The sequence below is a fragment of the Cannabis sativa genome, chromosome 8 (genome assembly GCF_029168945.1).
Source record: "Cannabis sativa cultivar Pink pepper isolate KNU-18-1 chromosome 8, ASM2916894v1, whole genome shotgun sequence".
Taxonomy (NCBI): Eukaryota; Viridiplantae; Streptophyta; class Magnoliopsida; order Rosales; family Cannabaceae; genus Cannabis; species Cannabis sativa.
The window spans coordinates 20,097,947-20,115,043 of NC_083608.1; positions in this window are offsets into that span (position 1 = coordinate 20,097,947).

Below are 17,097 nucleotides of genomic sequence, written 5' to 3' on the forward strand. Positions count from 1 at the left end.
GGTATGTTTCAATTAAATATAAAATTAGAGGTAAATTTGATTAATTGATTAATAAAAGTGGTATTTTTCAACTTACCCCTATTTTTTTAACTTATGTTTTTAATTTTTATTCTCTTTTTTAAAAGGAATATGGTATACTAACTTTTGCCATTTTTTTACAAAAATACTGCCAGAAAGTATTTTTTACTGTGTTTTTTTATAAGTTTTATACTACAGTATACTCTGTTAAGTTTTCACTGGTGTTTTTTACTTGTTCTACTGTTGTTTTAAATTGTTATGTTTTGTGTTTTACTAGTGTTTTATAAAAACACAGTATTTTTGAAAAAAAAAATCGTGTGACAGTATTTTTGTAAAAGTTAACCCAAATTCCAATATTTTTGTGAGTTTTCCTTTTTAAAATGTATTATGTTTACCTTTTTTTTAATCATTTTACTAATTTTACTCTTATCATTTCATGATAGTATTTTTTTTAATCAAAATTTTACTCCAACTTACCCATAAACCTACACATCCATCTACAAAGAATACAAATCTATTTTATTTGAAATTATGTCTTAATTATGTGAGTGTGTGAGGATAATTTGGGTACAATACTTATAAAAAGAGATATATTTAATTAAATTTTATTTAGAAGTAAATTTAGTTATTATAATAATAATAAAAAAAAAAAAGTATTTTTCAATCTCCCGATGAAATTCTTCTTTTACAATTTGTTTTTTTAATTTTAATAATTATTTTTATCTTATTTTTATACAAGTGTTTAAATATAAAAAGGTTAAGGTAATTAGCGGTTAAACTACTTGAATTTTAAGGTTTGGTACGTGACAATATTTTATTAGTCCACATAATTTTAATTATTTTTTTAAAAAAACTATTTAAAAATAAAAAACAAAATTATTAAAATAATTAGAAATTAAAAAATATATATTTCTTTTCTTCTAGTTATCCCAATTTACTTACAGGATGACGTGACACTTGATGGAGTGACACGTGTCATCATTTTAAGACTTGGACGAGTTACAATCACCTGAGGTTCCGTCCACAATAACTCAGGGTTAAATCGACAAAGTCTAGTTCTTCAGCATGAAGTATCCGAACAGGTTATGTACCTCACAGTGTTCCGAGCAGCATGTATGTATTCAGAAAAGTATCGTTATTCGCACTAAAGGACGCGATATTTAAAGATTTCCCAATATAATTTCCTTAAATATCACCATGATTATAGCTTAATTAAAATTCCTATATTTGTGGGATCGGTTTGGTACAACCGAGAAATTATTGGGAATTAACATTCAGTTTCTTGATTATTTCTCTGTACTTTTGGGTAACAAACCCTCGTAGCTTCCCTATAAATAGTAGAGTTATTTTATTGTTAGAGATCTGAATTTCAACTTTCTAGAGAACTATTTCGCTGCTAAAATAATTGTAAACTTTCTCAAGAATATTAAGAAACTCACCTAGCTGGACCTTGTGATCTTAATCATTCTATAAGTAATACAACAAAAAGGGGAGTAGACTATTACCATTATTACGGGATCGAACCTCTATAAATTTATGTGTTCTTATTGTTATTGCTTATTATTATTTTATTCATGATTGGTAATTCAATTTCATTGACTTAAAGACTCAGAGCCGTTGGCTAAAAGTGAGGTCAACAATTTGGTAATTTCATTGAGAGTAAATGAACACAACCTTCCATCCATCAAATTTTTGATTCTCTTCAATTTGGTTGACAATGGTTCTAACTGGAATGTCTTCATCAAATAAGCCATGTGATCCAACAGCGACGGATCTCATTATCCAATTCCCATTGAAATAGGGGTCAAGAACCCTAACGCGCAACTACCACCTCGGGGTAATCCACCGATAGTCCTTGCTCATGTAAATCTTATTGAAACTTATTTTATCAAGATCTAGATTTACTAGCATGTATGTGACTATAGTCTATAATCTAACATCCTAAATATGAATTTCCTAAAGTAAAGAAATAAACACAAAAGAGATTAAGAAATCCTTACATTGATGGGAGTAGAATAATAATGACTCCTTCCATTTAGATATCTAGCCCTTGATTCTTGTCTGTAACAGAGCATTATCAATCTGAACTTGGATCTTCTCTCCTTCAATTTGGTTAGACACAGTCTTCCTCACTATGTTAGGTATTGCTTTGACATGAGTGGGCATACTCTCAATTCACCATAGGCTTCGAAAATTTGAGGAGGAATAAGAGGGAATTTCGAATAGAAGAGAAGCTCTCTTTATTTTCTAATTTTCTGACAAAAGAGTCTGATGTAGGTTATGAAAATAAGAGTCATCTCTTTCTTTATATAGATTTTCATATCGGGTTAGGATTTAAATTATATGAACTAAAAAAGATGAAATAATAGCTTAAATTAACCTTAAGTTGTTGACCATATATGTGGGCCCCATAAGTTTTAATTTTGTCATTTATTTAATAACTTATCTTTTATTTCACAAATACCATATTTTAATTATAATCCTATAAATGTCAAATCTATCTATTTAATAATGATAATTAATTATCAAATAAAATTGTCATTTAACTTATTTATTAATTAGACCTTGTAAAGTCTATTAATTAATAAATAAATCTTAAATCCTCTTTTCTTCTCAAATAAGTCATTGCTTAGTGAAAAATTTACAAACAAGACATAGTCTTATTTAGAATTCTAATTAATTAATTAAAATTAATTAATTAAGACTACAAAATAATATTATTATAATTAGTGTGGGGACCATAATCTTATGTAATCAAGCTCTCAATAAGTAGATTTAGATTTGAACTCCTAATTACATAGAACGCTCTATATACCAAAAATAGATGCGCTTTGAATTACTCATTATTTCAATCCAAATAATCAAAGATCCTCTATAGATGATCTACATCGAGTAGGGACAAATTTACCGTTCTGTCCTTCAATGTATTTTTTCCTTAAAACACTTCAACTATTTATAAATTATATTTAAGTAAACTAATATAATTACTGAAATGAGTGCTCAATTATTTATAGCGTTAAGCCAAACTCAAAAGAAATTATCGTTTCACTTCTAATAAGTTATTGAAGCTATAAATTCTATATTCATGATTAGAGCTCCCACTCAATTGCACTATCATATTCCCAAGATGTATGTATTGGAAATATCTACTTGGTCAACTTTAACGAACAAGTCAAAGAACATGAATAATACATTTAAGTCAGAACCTAACCCCATCACATGATTAAGATCTATTGACCTGACTTTGAAAGATATAACTGTAAGTTTATGATATCTTATCCAATGTCAATATCGGTCCAGTCCGATGTATACTACATACATCCTATACTAGCATACTTTGCCAATACCCTTGAAAGGACATACCACATATCAATGTGTAAGTAAACATTATCGTTGATTATCACGTCAGTGGAAATCTAGTGTACTGACAAATTATGGGACTAACTTTTGAGAAATACAATCATGATTATGTTCCACTGTGTAGACAACACTATAATCATGAATAACTATATGTTATGAATTTGATAGAATTTATACATTAAACATATAAGCATGAAAGTAGTCATGTGAACCATGTAACATAAAATAATTTCTGATCTTTTATTAATTAATAATTCTGATTATATTGAAATGAGTTTTATTTAGGGCATAAAATCCCAACAAACTCCCACTATCACTAATGTAAAACTAAAAGTGCATTTCAATTAATCTTAACACCTTGATGTCCATATCAAATGTAGTATGTAGTATTATCAGTGTAATAACACCTGACAGGTTGTATTCAGTATTAATCTTCTCCACCATTACATCTTATTAGTCACAAAATCATTGATGTTATGAAATTCCTATCTAAATATTTTATCATCTTAGGGTATTGGATTCTTTACTGTTTGACAAATAAATCTGTGTTGTCAGGAAGTAACACTAGTAGTTAATTCATTACTGGAATAATTTTAAAAATTGTATAGAATTTTCTATAGGCTGAATAATCATCTACTAGCCTTCTAGGCCACTTTAATATTCAGACTCATTGGTAGAGTTAGAAACTCTGGATAAGTTTTTACACTTCTCCAAAAATTATTGTTCCACCCCCAGAGTCACAATCTCATAAGTAGACTTTTTATCATTAACACAAGTCTAGAAACTTGATTTGGTGTAGTCTAAGAGTATTAAAGTACCATCATTATCGACTAACATATAGTTCCTCTTTTGATCTTAAGATTTGTTTGATTGTCTTCCAATATTCCTTTCCTAGATTAAACTAAAACTACTCATAACTCTCACTCAACAGCATGTGTCTGGTCTAATGCATACTGGAGCATACATGAGACCTCTCACTGTTGATGCTTAAGGAATTCTTTTCATGACTTTTATCTTTTTTGGAATAGTTGAAATTGTTCCTTAGATAAATAAAATCTATGTCTAGAAGCGAAAAGACTTCCTTTAGAGTTAGCCATTAGAGAAATACTTCGACATCTTACTAAAGTAAGTTACTTTCACTAGAGTAAGTAAATTACCAGGTATACCACAAAGTCATAGGTTTAGATAATCTCAAACCTACGATACTAGGATCGAGAAGTTTTGTTAAGTCCATTGAATAGACTTATTATCTAAATTTTCCTTCTTGTCCTTGTTATATAATTTTTTTGGTTACTCTATATGAATAGTTTTAATATTAGTTTTCTTGATTTTGCTTTTTAGTTCCTTATTATGAATATCCATTGATTGTTTAAACTAACAATGGTTTTCTATCACATGTGTCTTCCAAGTCATAACAGGATGGAGTTCCTTGAAACTCTCCCACTCAACAAGGTACCGTGACAATTGTGAAGTTCAATGATGAAGTCACTAGTGACTTAGTCTTGGAACAGGTGTGGTTCAATTTGATAAGAAGTCTCTGATTATGAGACCTTGGACACAAAATCTGGACACAATAAGGTTTGTGAAATTTGTTCCACTCTAGATTAGATTACCTAAGCTTGGTTTACAATAATGGGGACAAAACTGCTTGAGTGCTATTATTAGAACAATCGAGAAACCTATAATGATAGACAAGTTTACAAAGGAGAGGTCCATGATTCGATTTGCTCGAGTGTTAGTGGAAATGAAAATAATGGATGACCCTCATTGTTCATTTTGAGAATGAGAGGGGGCAAATTCAAGATCAATTTGTAGAATATGAATGGCTTCCAATCAAGTGTGGAGAATATCATGGATATGGTCAGAATATGGCACAATGTAGAAAGGAAGGGTTAAGAAGTCTCAGGCAAGCAAGGAAAATCCTAGTAATGTAATGATAGTGTTGTAGAAACTAATGTGAAACAGAGTCAAAATAATGATCAGGTTGCAAGCGGGACACAATGATATTGCAATGGATGCAGGGGGTACAACACATACTAAACTGAAGAAAACTGATGACAAGGATAATTAGGAAGTCCCTAAAAAGACAGAAAATGCTAAAATGAAAAGTGTAGAAAATAACATAGAGGCTGCTAAAGTGAGGAACACTTTTAAAGTGCTCCAAGAACATGTGACAGGGGAGATAGTAGGGACCTTAGTTCAGGTTTTTTCTAATGGAGTGCACCAAAATGGTTAGCTGGAACGTGCATATTTGAATAAACGAGAGAAACAAGTTGCTATTTGGGACCTATTTCGTGTGAATAAAATTGATATGGTAGCGTTGTTAGAAAATAAGCTTAAGTTTAAGAAAGCTACAAGGATGATGAATAAGGATTTTTTTAATTAGGATATGCTTTATAGCAATGCTTCTGGTGACAAAATAATGGTGATTTAAAGGAAGGATTTCATCAAAGTTCAGGTGCTGTATTAAGATCAACAGTGAAGATACTGACATTTCTTTCAAATGTTGATAGATAAAAATATTAACATCAAAATCTCAATACATGAAAGAATTTGAAAGGGCCATAACTAATATTTAGAGGATTGTTTGAGGTTTTTAAGGTGATATTCTCAGTTAAGATGACAACTTCAGCTATAACAATAGTGAGAGAGAATTTAAAAGATTTTAAGTTTTCTAAATATAACTTTAATTAATATTTTTCTAATTATATTATTCCAATAAGCTGTTATAATCATAATTTTTGTATCACATTTGATCCGATGGATTGAAAATAGGGTTCGTTTGGAACGCCGTATTAGGTCGTATTGTATTGTATTGTATTATATTATATTGAATTGTATTTTATGCAATATTTTTATATAAAACTATATGTGGTATTAACTTTTATGGACACCTAAATGTATAATATTTTAGTATAAATTAAAGTTTAACATAGTATTATATAAAAATATGATATATAATCCAATTCAATATAATACAATACAATACAATACGACCTAATACGGCGTTTCAAACGAGCCCATAATGTATAATTTTGTCCAAAATTTTGTGTCTAAGAAACGTAGCGTATAATTGGACACCACTAGTAATAATGAGTAATATTATAAATTATACACAAACTTAATTTATCTAGTGAAAAAATAAAACTAATTAATATTAAGATGGTCATTATGTTTTTAAGTTGTGTAGGATTTCTTTAATTCCAATAATATCCTACACCAATTTAATATCCTTGCAAAGCGACATGGTTAAATTTGATGAAGACAATTAAAATCAATTTAATTAAAACAATGTAAAACTATAAGTAGTTTATCTTCACACGACAAATCGTTTGAACTTAAACGATTTGTCGTTGACCAGAGCAAACAATAAATCCCAAGTGAGCTAACCCTAGCTCAGATTCAATCAAAGAACTTTCGAGATTTGAACCAAATCTCTTTCTCCCTTTCTTCCTCTCGAAAGAACCCTAGGAACCAAATCCCCCTTCTCGATCAAACCATATCGATATCACCAGAACCCAACCCCAGAAATTAGATCAAAGCCATACAAACATAAGAACATGCATCAAAATAAAAGAGATAGAGAAAATAAACACAAAAATTATAAAGGTTCGCCTTAAATATAGGGGTACATTCTCTTTGAGCTCGTCTTGAAGAACGATATCAGATCTGCACTTACTTTGAAGAATTTTACATCAGGTATGAAATTCAAGCCACAATCTTAACTGGTATTTCATGGTTTCTTTCCTCTTTTTTTTTTTTTTTTTTTTGATATTCTCTCTCTCTACTAATTTTTCTTGTTTTTCTTTTACATGAACTCCACGAGCTCAACATAGGAGCTCCTCTCACAAATCTAGGTCTCACACTTTTGATGTTTTTGCTATGCTGGACAATTAGTGAGGACACCTCCTTTTATAATTGTTTATTACTGTTGTAATTAGAGTAGAGAAATTTATGTTGTCATAACAGAAATTCTGTTAGGATAGTTGGAGTTAGTTATGGCTGGTGAGCGAGAATTATGAGCCTTTAATTATATTTATTTTTCTGTTCACTACAAAAAACTGCTATTTTTAATAACAACTTTTTAGTCACAACATAAATTTTTTGTGACTAAATGTGACTTTTAGTCACAACAAAAAATTACTTGTGACTAAAACATAGTGTATTTAGTTACAAGTTGTCACTAATTTAGTTTTAGTCACAACAAATATTGTGACTAACACTACAACATTAAGGACCAATAGCGGCGGGCCCCTCGGCCGCTATTGGTCCACAATCTGGCCGCTAAAGGGCAATAGCGGCGGACCTCGACCGCTATTGGTTCGCCGCTATCGTCGTCGCTATTAATAGTATTAATGGCCAAAATGTGTCCGCCGCTAATACTATTAATACGGCGGAAGAATAACGGGCGGACCCCGCCGCTATTGCCCTATGTCGTCGCTCGAAGGCGGACCTCGCCGCTATTGCCCCCGTGTCGGCCTCGTGTTTCGAGATCGACACAGGCAACAGCGGCGGTCCCGCCGCTATTACCCATCGTAATAAAAATAATAAATATTTATAAATAATAAATAATAATAAATATATATTAATCTTATATATAAATAAATAATTAATTAATATACGAATATTTAATAAATAAATCTAATTAATATAATTAAAACAATTTAATAAAATTTATTAATAATTTAAAATTGTCTCCAAAGTAATTAACTTTAACATATTAATCCTAATAAAATATTGTCTCAAAATTAAACTAAATTATTACAAAACATAAATAAATTATTCATTAACATCTTCATTCACAGTTCTAATTATGAAGTCTTGATCCGGATTATTTTCGTACGAGTCCCCGAAGCCCGTGGCGAGAAGGCACATACGCTCAGTCCGATGATAAACCTGCCGTTAAATTACCGAGCTCACTTTCGTTGAAAATGAGAGTTGAAAAAAATTGGTTCTCCCCGCGATGAACTCCCAAATAATCTAAAATCGCAAAGTTTGAGCCGAGCTGAGGAGACTCGACGTGTTCGTATAAGAACCGATTTCCCATCGCTGAGCAGACCGTCGTCGTTGCCGCCGAGGAAAAGATCGGGGTTGCCGTCGCCGCAAAAAAATTTCAAATTGCCGCCGTGACAAATTTTGGAATTGTTGTTGCGAGGAAGGTCAAATTGTGGTTGCGAAGGAGGTTGTTGTTGCCGTTCCTGAGGAGCCGCATGACTCCGAGAAGACGAACCACTGTGCGATCGCGATCGACTATACGTTTGAATGAAATTGTCAAAGCGTGGGTTAAATATTCGGGCACGTTGTTCGTGCGTCAAATTACCCCCCCAAGTGGCACGCATAGCCGAGAATATATCCGCTACGTTGCTCATCATTTCGCAGTTGGTCGGGGGAGGCACCGTTGATCGAGTCGAGGGATTGGTTTCTTTCCCTTGCCCTCGAGCCTTTTACCCACGCCTTTGATAGTCGATCTTTGGCCTAGAACCGTTTCCATAACGTCAAACCGATAACCGCATCGCATTCGCATTCAATCCCGCATCGCCCGGGATTGTCGTTCCGCCGCTTCCTATCAAGCTCCTTGACGCTCCTCCTATTTAAATCAAAATTATTAGAATATGTAATTAATATAAAATATAAATTTTAATAATAAATCATTTTAATCACTTACATAATCTTTTGGAGCTAATTCATTAACGAAAGTTCCAGACGGTTTTTTCACATGGATCTCCTTCCATGCTTCAACTACATGCTCTCCAGGAGGACCCCCCTATACAAATATAAACAATTAAATTAGTTTATTATAAGAAAAAAAATATTATTAACTATTAAAGAATTTTTTTTTTATGAAACATTTAACAATTAAAGAATTAATACATACCATTCCGTGGCGTATGGACGCCAACGATTTTGTGCCTTGCGTTGTTGGATATTTCATTAGTTGCCGATTCGATTTATTTTTAGTTGAACGATTCAAAAATGCCTCGCTAACGAACAATTCGCAAACCTATTTCCAAGTCTCGTATTCAAGTAGTCGTGGGGAATTTGAGAACTGTGTCCCAATCTTCTGGTTTTTTGTAATGTTGTTTGAAATGCTTGTGTCTGAGTGTCTTTCGCTCACTATACCGCTCCGCCATCACCGAATATAAAGTCCCCATAAGTAGGTCTCGATGGGGATTCCCATCGATATCAAAGTAGTACTATGTAATAAAAGTAATTTAAAGTAATGTTAATTTATAAATGAGGACATAAAATTATTACAACTTTTAATAATTCAAAGTCACTCACTCTAATTCGATTGAGCACTTCGATCCTTGTATTGTTCTGGGTACATCGAAAAAAATTTAGATGACCACCCGGCACAACATGCTTACTTGTTGGCCAAGAAATCGAACATAATTGCTTGCTTCGCCGCCAACAACTTTGCCTCGTTTCAAGATCTACCTCCACCGCAAGTGGCTTACCAAAGATCTCTCTTTTTTTTTTCGAGATTAGCGTTTGCCGCAACCCCACGACCCTTTCGACCGTGAGGTGAAACTATATATATTCGAGTGGAAAAATAATTTTATTAGTAAATCATACATTCACCGTTTATATTCGGTAACAATTGTAGATTTGAAAAAATATGAAAACCTCGCTTCGCAAGACGACGGCATTCGAAGGACTGGGGATCCCCGCCATCACCATCCCCACCGTGGTATGTCGCTAACGTAGCCGACATTTTACTTTACTTTGAAGACTCGGAAAAAATGTAAGAATTCACAAATGTGAAACACATAATTGAAATATCACACAAATGTTAATGCGAAAGAAATTAAATAGTCCTTTAATTGTAAAAAAATTTAATAACAAATGTTTACAAAATAAAAGTTACACTGAAGAATCACTATCATTTCCATCATTCACTAAGTTTACATTTTCATCCTCCACATGTTCAACTAGTAAATCATCTACTTTCAAAGAACATAATTTTCATCAAGTTCATTATTCTCTATCTCGAATCCACTAACTGATCTGGACGATTCAACAATTACCTGAGGTTCATTCGATTGCATAATCAACTCTCCAAGATCAACCGTCAACACAAAATTGGCAGAGTTAGAATCACTAACAACATCTACATCAGTCTCATCTTCGTTGTCAGTAATGTCCCAAATTTGTCGATTGCTAATATCTTCAACAACCTTCCAATCGCGACCTCCGAGTTGGATCTTCAAGATAGAAAACTTGCTTCGCCCGGTTAGCAAGGATGTACGGCTTCATCTGATACCAATATCCACGAGTATTTATACTAGTTATATTATTTTCATGATTGTCTTCTTCTTAATGGATTAGTGTTATACCATTTACATTCAAACAATGACACCGTATATGCACCAAGATAAGATATAGTGATTACATCTTCAAGTGTGCCGTAATAATTAAACCCTTCGGGCCCAAAGAATAACAAGAACACCACTATTTTGTGTCTTCCGCTTTTGGTCTCGCTTGATGCAATAAACCGAACACCATTCACTACACAACCTTCGTAAAATGTTGCTGGCACACCTAATCTCTAAGCGAGAGCCGAGTAACTCATCACCATTTTGTAAAGTTCAAGCTTGTGCAACTCATATATCTAAATACATAAAATGTATTAATATGAGAGGAATATAAATGATTGAATTAAAACTTTACAATTTTGTCGTTATACCTTCTTATGAAACCACGGACGGAAAGTTTGCCTATGCAAGACATCGTGATTACCATTAGGATATTCATGCTTGATCTTGTCCAAATGTTCACTGTGAAGTATGATAATGTCAAGATACAATAGAGGGAGATAGAAAATAAAAACTAAAAATTTAATAAAATAATTTATAAAAATGTAACAAACTTACTCTAAGTAAGCTTGGATTTCGTGAGAATTTTGAAGAATGTACCACTCACTTTTTCACGACCGATATGATCAAGAGGCTTGATAAGTCCGCTAGTTAAAGGACGAGATTGAGAATTAAAAACCGAGAGATAGCGACAAATGTAAGGCGCATCTTCATTTCGATCAAGCCGATTAAATCTTGTTTCACACCCTTTAAAGTACATTGAACAAAAGGTTACCGCCTCACAAAGCAACATAACCTTCGCAATCGACCCTTCGTGACGTGTCTTATTTCCCACATAATTCTTCAATTTTTTCATGTACCTTTCAAAAGGATACATCCATCTCATAAAGACCGACCACCCAATATCGCTTCTTCGTGCAAATGCAATACCAAGTGTATCATTATGTCAAAAAGCCGGAGGAAAAATCAATTCCATCTTGCACAATAAATGTAATTAAATTATTTTAAGCATCCTCCATATCTTTTACATTTTTGTAGTTCTGTAGAGCATAACTCGTTTAAAAAAATTACACAACCGAGTAATAGTTGTCAGCAAAGTGTCACGAGGTAGAAATTTACTGACACCAACCGCTAGTACTCGCCGCATAATGACATGACAATCGTGGATTTTAACCCAATAATGTTAGACTATCTCGAGAAACTTTGCTCTTTAAATTTGAACAAGCCATCGAGAAACTTTATTCCTTTAACAAACCGACAAAAAAGTTGTCTTTTCTCACGAGTCAAAACATAAGGAGCATGCGGCTTCATTAGCCTCCCATTCCCATCTTCATAAATCCACAACGATTCCCTAATACCCATCTTCTTTAAATCATGGCGCGCATTGGTCAGTGTCCTTTGATTTATCATTATCCAAGATGGTTCCTAGAGACTATCACACACATTCTTCTCAACATGCATGACATCAATGTTGTGTTTTAAAATATTCGTGCTCCAATACTCCAACTCGTAGAAAATACTTTTTTTCCTCCAATTATAATTTTCTCGCAACTCTTCTACGTTTCACGCCCCCAAAATTTTCATGATGTCCTAATCGGGGTTCCTGAGAGCATTAACTTGTGATAATATTTCTTCACAAGTAAATCGTCCTGAGAGGTCTTCTTTCAACTTTACCATCAAATCGAGTATCCCTTCTCATTGCATGGTTACTTGGCAAGAACCTTCGATGACCAACATATGATGTCTTCCCGATCACTCGAATGGACGTCGTGTCTTCATTACAAGTAGGCAAGCTTTATAACCTTGACCACTCCACCTGCACAAGCTACTACGAGCAGAAAATCATTCACTCGTCCACAAAAGCGCAAAGCACGCATGGTGAACATCGAGTTGGTCGAACTATCTCTCGTTGCTACCCCATTATTCCACAACTACTTTAATTCATCCACCAAAGGTCTTAAAAATATATCCATGTCTTTACCCGGAGATTTTGCACTGTGAATTGTGGTAGATAGCAAAACATAATTATCTTTCATACATAACCAAGGTGGTAGATTATAGCTAGCCAACACCATCCGGCCACATGCCGTATGCAAGACTCGTGTTGCCAAATGGATTAAATCCATCAGCACTAACCCAAGTCGAACATTTCGGGTCCCTTGCAAACTCGGATGTTTTGCATCAAAGTCTTTCCAAGCTAAACCATCGACCGGTGTCGCAACACCCCATCATCTTTTGATTTTCCAAGCATGATGCCATATCATGCTTTTCGCCGTAATCCTCGAACTATATAATCTTTTAAGTCGAGGTGTCAACGAAAGTATCGCATGACTTTGCAAGGAACTTTTTTTCCTTTCCCGTTCTCTGAAGTAACCCAACGACTAGTTCCGCAAATCGGACAAGCCTCCTCGGATGCATTCTCCTTATAAAATAAGCAACAATTATACAAACGTACATCGATATTATCATAACCCAAGCCTAATTTCTTCAATCTCTTTTTGCCTCGTAGTAAGTTGATGGAATATTATTTTCCTTCTAAACGCAAACTTTAAAAGCTTCAATAATTCTTCAAAGATGTTATTAGAATTTTTCCCCTAACTTTTAAATGCAATAGCTTTTGCTAAAAGTTAAGAGATGAAATCCAATCACAACCGGATACAATTCACTTCAATTTCCTCAAATAAGTCATCAAATTGTGGGTTCGTGGTTGGTTGTTCATCTTCTCCTCGTGGTTCCTCGCCATGTCGAGGGAAAGAAGTCTTCTAAAATAGAATCATTTCATCCTCTCGATTCAACATCTAAGAATCGCTACATCAACGACGCATCCTCGTGCTCCCCGTGATAAATCCACTTCTCATATCCTTGCATAAAACCTCGATCAAATACGTGTGCTCTAACCCTATCTATTTTTTCAAACCTACTATTTATACATCTCACACAAGGACATCGTATTCGTCCATCACAATCCTTATGTTCTGATGCCATTGCTAAAAAGGCTTGTAGACCATTCCAAAATTCATGGCAACCACGATTTCTGATTTTGGTCCAAGACTTATCGATTGTCGCCATCTACAATTTAGACGACAAATGAAGTATTAAATATTTAAATTTTTGTAAAGTCTTATGAAATTTTATGAGTACGAATTTTATGATATATTTTTAAATATAATTATAAATATGAATTATTATTGTTCTTTATTATTAATTTTTAAATTTTTGTAAAGTCTTATGAAATTTTATAAGTACAAAAGTTATGATATATTTTTAAATATAATTATAAATATGAATTATTATTGTTCTTTATTATTAATTTTTAAATTTTTTTAAAGTCTTATGAAATTTTATGAGTACAAAAGTTATGATATATTTTTAAATATAATTATAAATATGAATTTTGTAAAGTATTATGAAATTTTATGAATATAAATTTTATGATATATTTTTAAATATAATTATAAATATGAATTATTATTGTTCTTTATTATTAATTTTTAAATTTTTGTAAAGTCTTATGAAATTTTATGAGTACAAAAGTTATGATATATTTTTAATATAATTATAAATATGAATTATTATTGTTCTTTATTATTAATTTTTAATTTTTTGTGTTATTTTTATTATTTATAAAAAAATAAATTTATTTTCTAATTTTAAATAAATATCAAATAATTAAATTTTAAATGAATTATTACTTTTTGAAACTTAAAATTAGTTATCAAAATTTAAACTAATTATATTATAAAAAAATTCATTTTATATATTACACTATAAAAATTCATTAAATTACTAAATTTTAAATTTTAAATTTTTAAATTTTTGAATTATTTATCATTTATATAAAAATAAATTTATTTTCTAAATTAAAATAAATATAAAATAATTAATTTTTACCACCTTAAAAATACAAAAAAAATTATTTTTTAAAATTCAAATAAAAGTTAATCCATTTAATTTAAATTTTAATTAAAATTAAAAAATAAATCAAATCTTCTAATTAATCTTTTTAACTTTTAATATTTATATTATTTATTAAGTTACTAAAAAACTAATTATTATTATTTAAAAAAATCTTTTTATATATATATATTAAGCTACAAACTAATATTTTTTTTTTTCTAATTTTTTAAATTTTTTTCAATATTCTAAATTTGCTAAATTTACTTTTCAAATTTTAGCAAACTTAACAACAAATTAATTTAATATCAATAAAATCTGACATAAAATAAACAAATACAAACAAATACAAATTACTAATTACTAAAATTAATTAAAAAACCTACAAATAACAACAATACAATATACAACATTGTTACAATATATAAATTATATATACATTAACATATACTATATATTTTCTTCAAAAAAAAACCATATACTATATATTTTATATACACAAATATATAAATAAAAAAAATAATACAGTAGAACCTCTATCCAAGAATACACTTGGGACCAAGTAAATTATATTCTAATTGGGAGGTTATAACTAAATAGAGTTACACTAGAAAAAAAAAATTAAAAAACCAAAAAATATCAATGTAACAATAATAACAACAAATAATCATTAATACTATATCATAATAGAAATATTTTAGAGTAAATATAATTTCATACATGTATTATAATTTAAAATAAAATTATTAATTTTATATAATTAAATAAATTTACAGAATACACGTATATATTTTATTAAGATGTAATTATTCTTATATAGAGGTATACTTTGTTAATACGGGACTTAGAAAATGTATAACTAATTACAATTTAGAGGTTATTCTTATTTATAACTGGCCCAAATCGGGACTTGATTTTCTTATAACAAATTAGAGGTTATTCTTGAATAGAGTATTCTTAAATAGAGGTTCTACTGTATATACAAAATATACACTATACTATTATGTTTAAACTGTTATATAAATATAATATATATATATACAGATTAATATATACAATACATACACTACACTGTTATGTATAATATATATATAATGTACAGTTTTTATACTTTACATAATAATACAATACAATATATATACTACACTGCTATATACATATATATAAACTGTTATATACAAATATATATATAATATACAGTTTTTATAAAGTATATATACACATAAAAAAATCAAAACTTATATATATACCCAATTATATATACACAAATATACATAAACATATATTTATATATAAATATACCCAATTTTATATACAAAAATATATATACACACAAATTTTTCTATATAAAAACCTACACTTATAAACTCAAAATTATTTAAAACCTAAAATATATAACATTCAAAATTTAAATATACATTATATAAACCAATCTAAAACCTAAAACTATATAATAACAAATCTAAAATACTAAAAAAAAAACAATACTTACCTAAAATAACTGGTGGTGCGTCGGGGTGGTGGTACGTCGGGGTGGTGGTGCGTCGGGGTGGTGGTGCGTCGGAGTGGTGGTGCGTCGGAGATGGAGGCGGTGGAAATTTTAAAAGGAGAAGGGGAAGGAGGAGGCTATTAGGGTTTTTTTTGAGAGAAAATGGAAAAATGGGGATGAGGGGTCTGATGGGGTATATATAGTGTTATTAGCGGCTGGGTAACAGCGGCGACCCCGCCGCTAATAACATTTAATTATTTTTTTTATTTTTTTAAATAAAATACTATTAGCTACGGGGTCCGCCGCTAATACCCCGCCGCTAATACTTTGAATCAATATGGGCGTGATTTTTCCCGCCCACCTATTAGCTACGGCGGGTATTAGCCGGACCCCGCCGCTAATAGTAATAGCGGCGGGCATTAGCTGGATTGTACCCCGCACGTTATTAATATTTTAAAAAAAAAAAAAATTCTGCCCCCCAATAGCGGCCAAGCAGGGGCTCCGCCGCTAATAGCCCCATTATTAGCGGCGGAGGAGCTCCGCCGCTAATAGGCCCGCCGCTATTGGTGGGAATTCTTGTAGTGTAAAAACACATTTAGTCATAACAAATTGTAATTTTTGTGACTAATACTTTTAGCTACGGATCTTTTAGTCACAATATAATAATGATAATTTATAATTAGTGACAAATTTTTTATCTTTAATCACAAATTTTGTTGTGACTAAAAGTAAAATTTTTTTGTAGTGGTTAAATTGTTGTAGATAACAAATAATAGTGAGAGATCTAATTTCAACAAGTTGCTTACTGTATAAATATATTAATTTCAAATGACTTGATAAATATATATTTTTTAAATTTGTATTTGCTTTATGTACGAAGTTATGAGTGCTAACGATTCTCAATATTGGAGTTCATGTGGTGGTGGGCGTGGCTTGCGTGGGTAATAGGTATATAGTCCCAACAAAGACAAAAGTGTAACAAGTATTTTAATTATTTTTATAATATTTTTGTTTGCATGT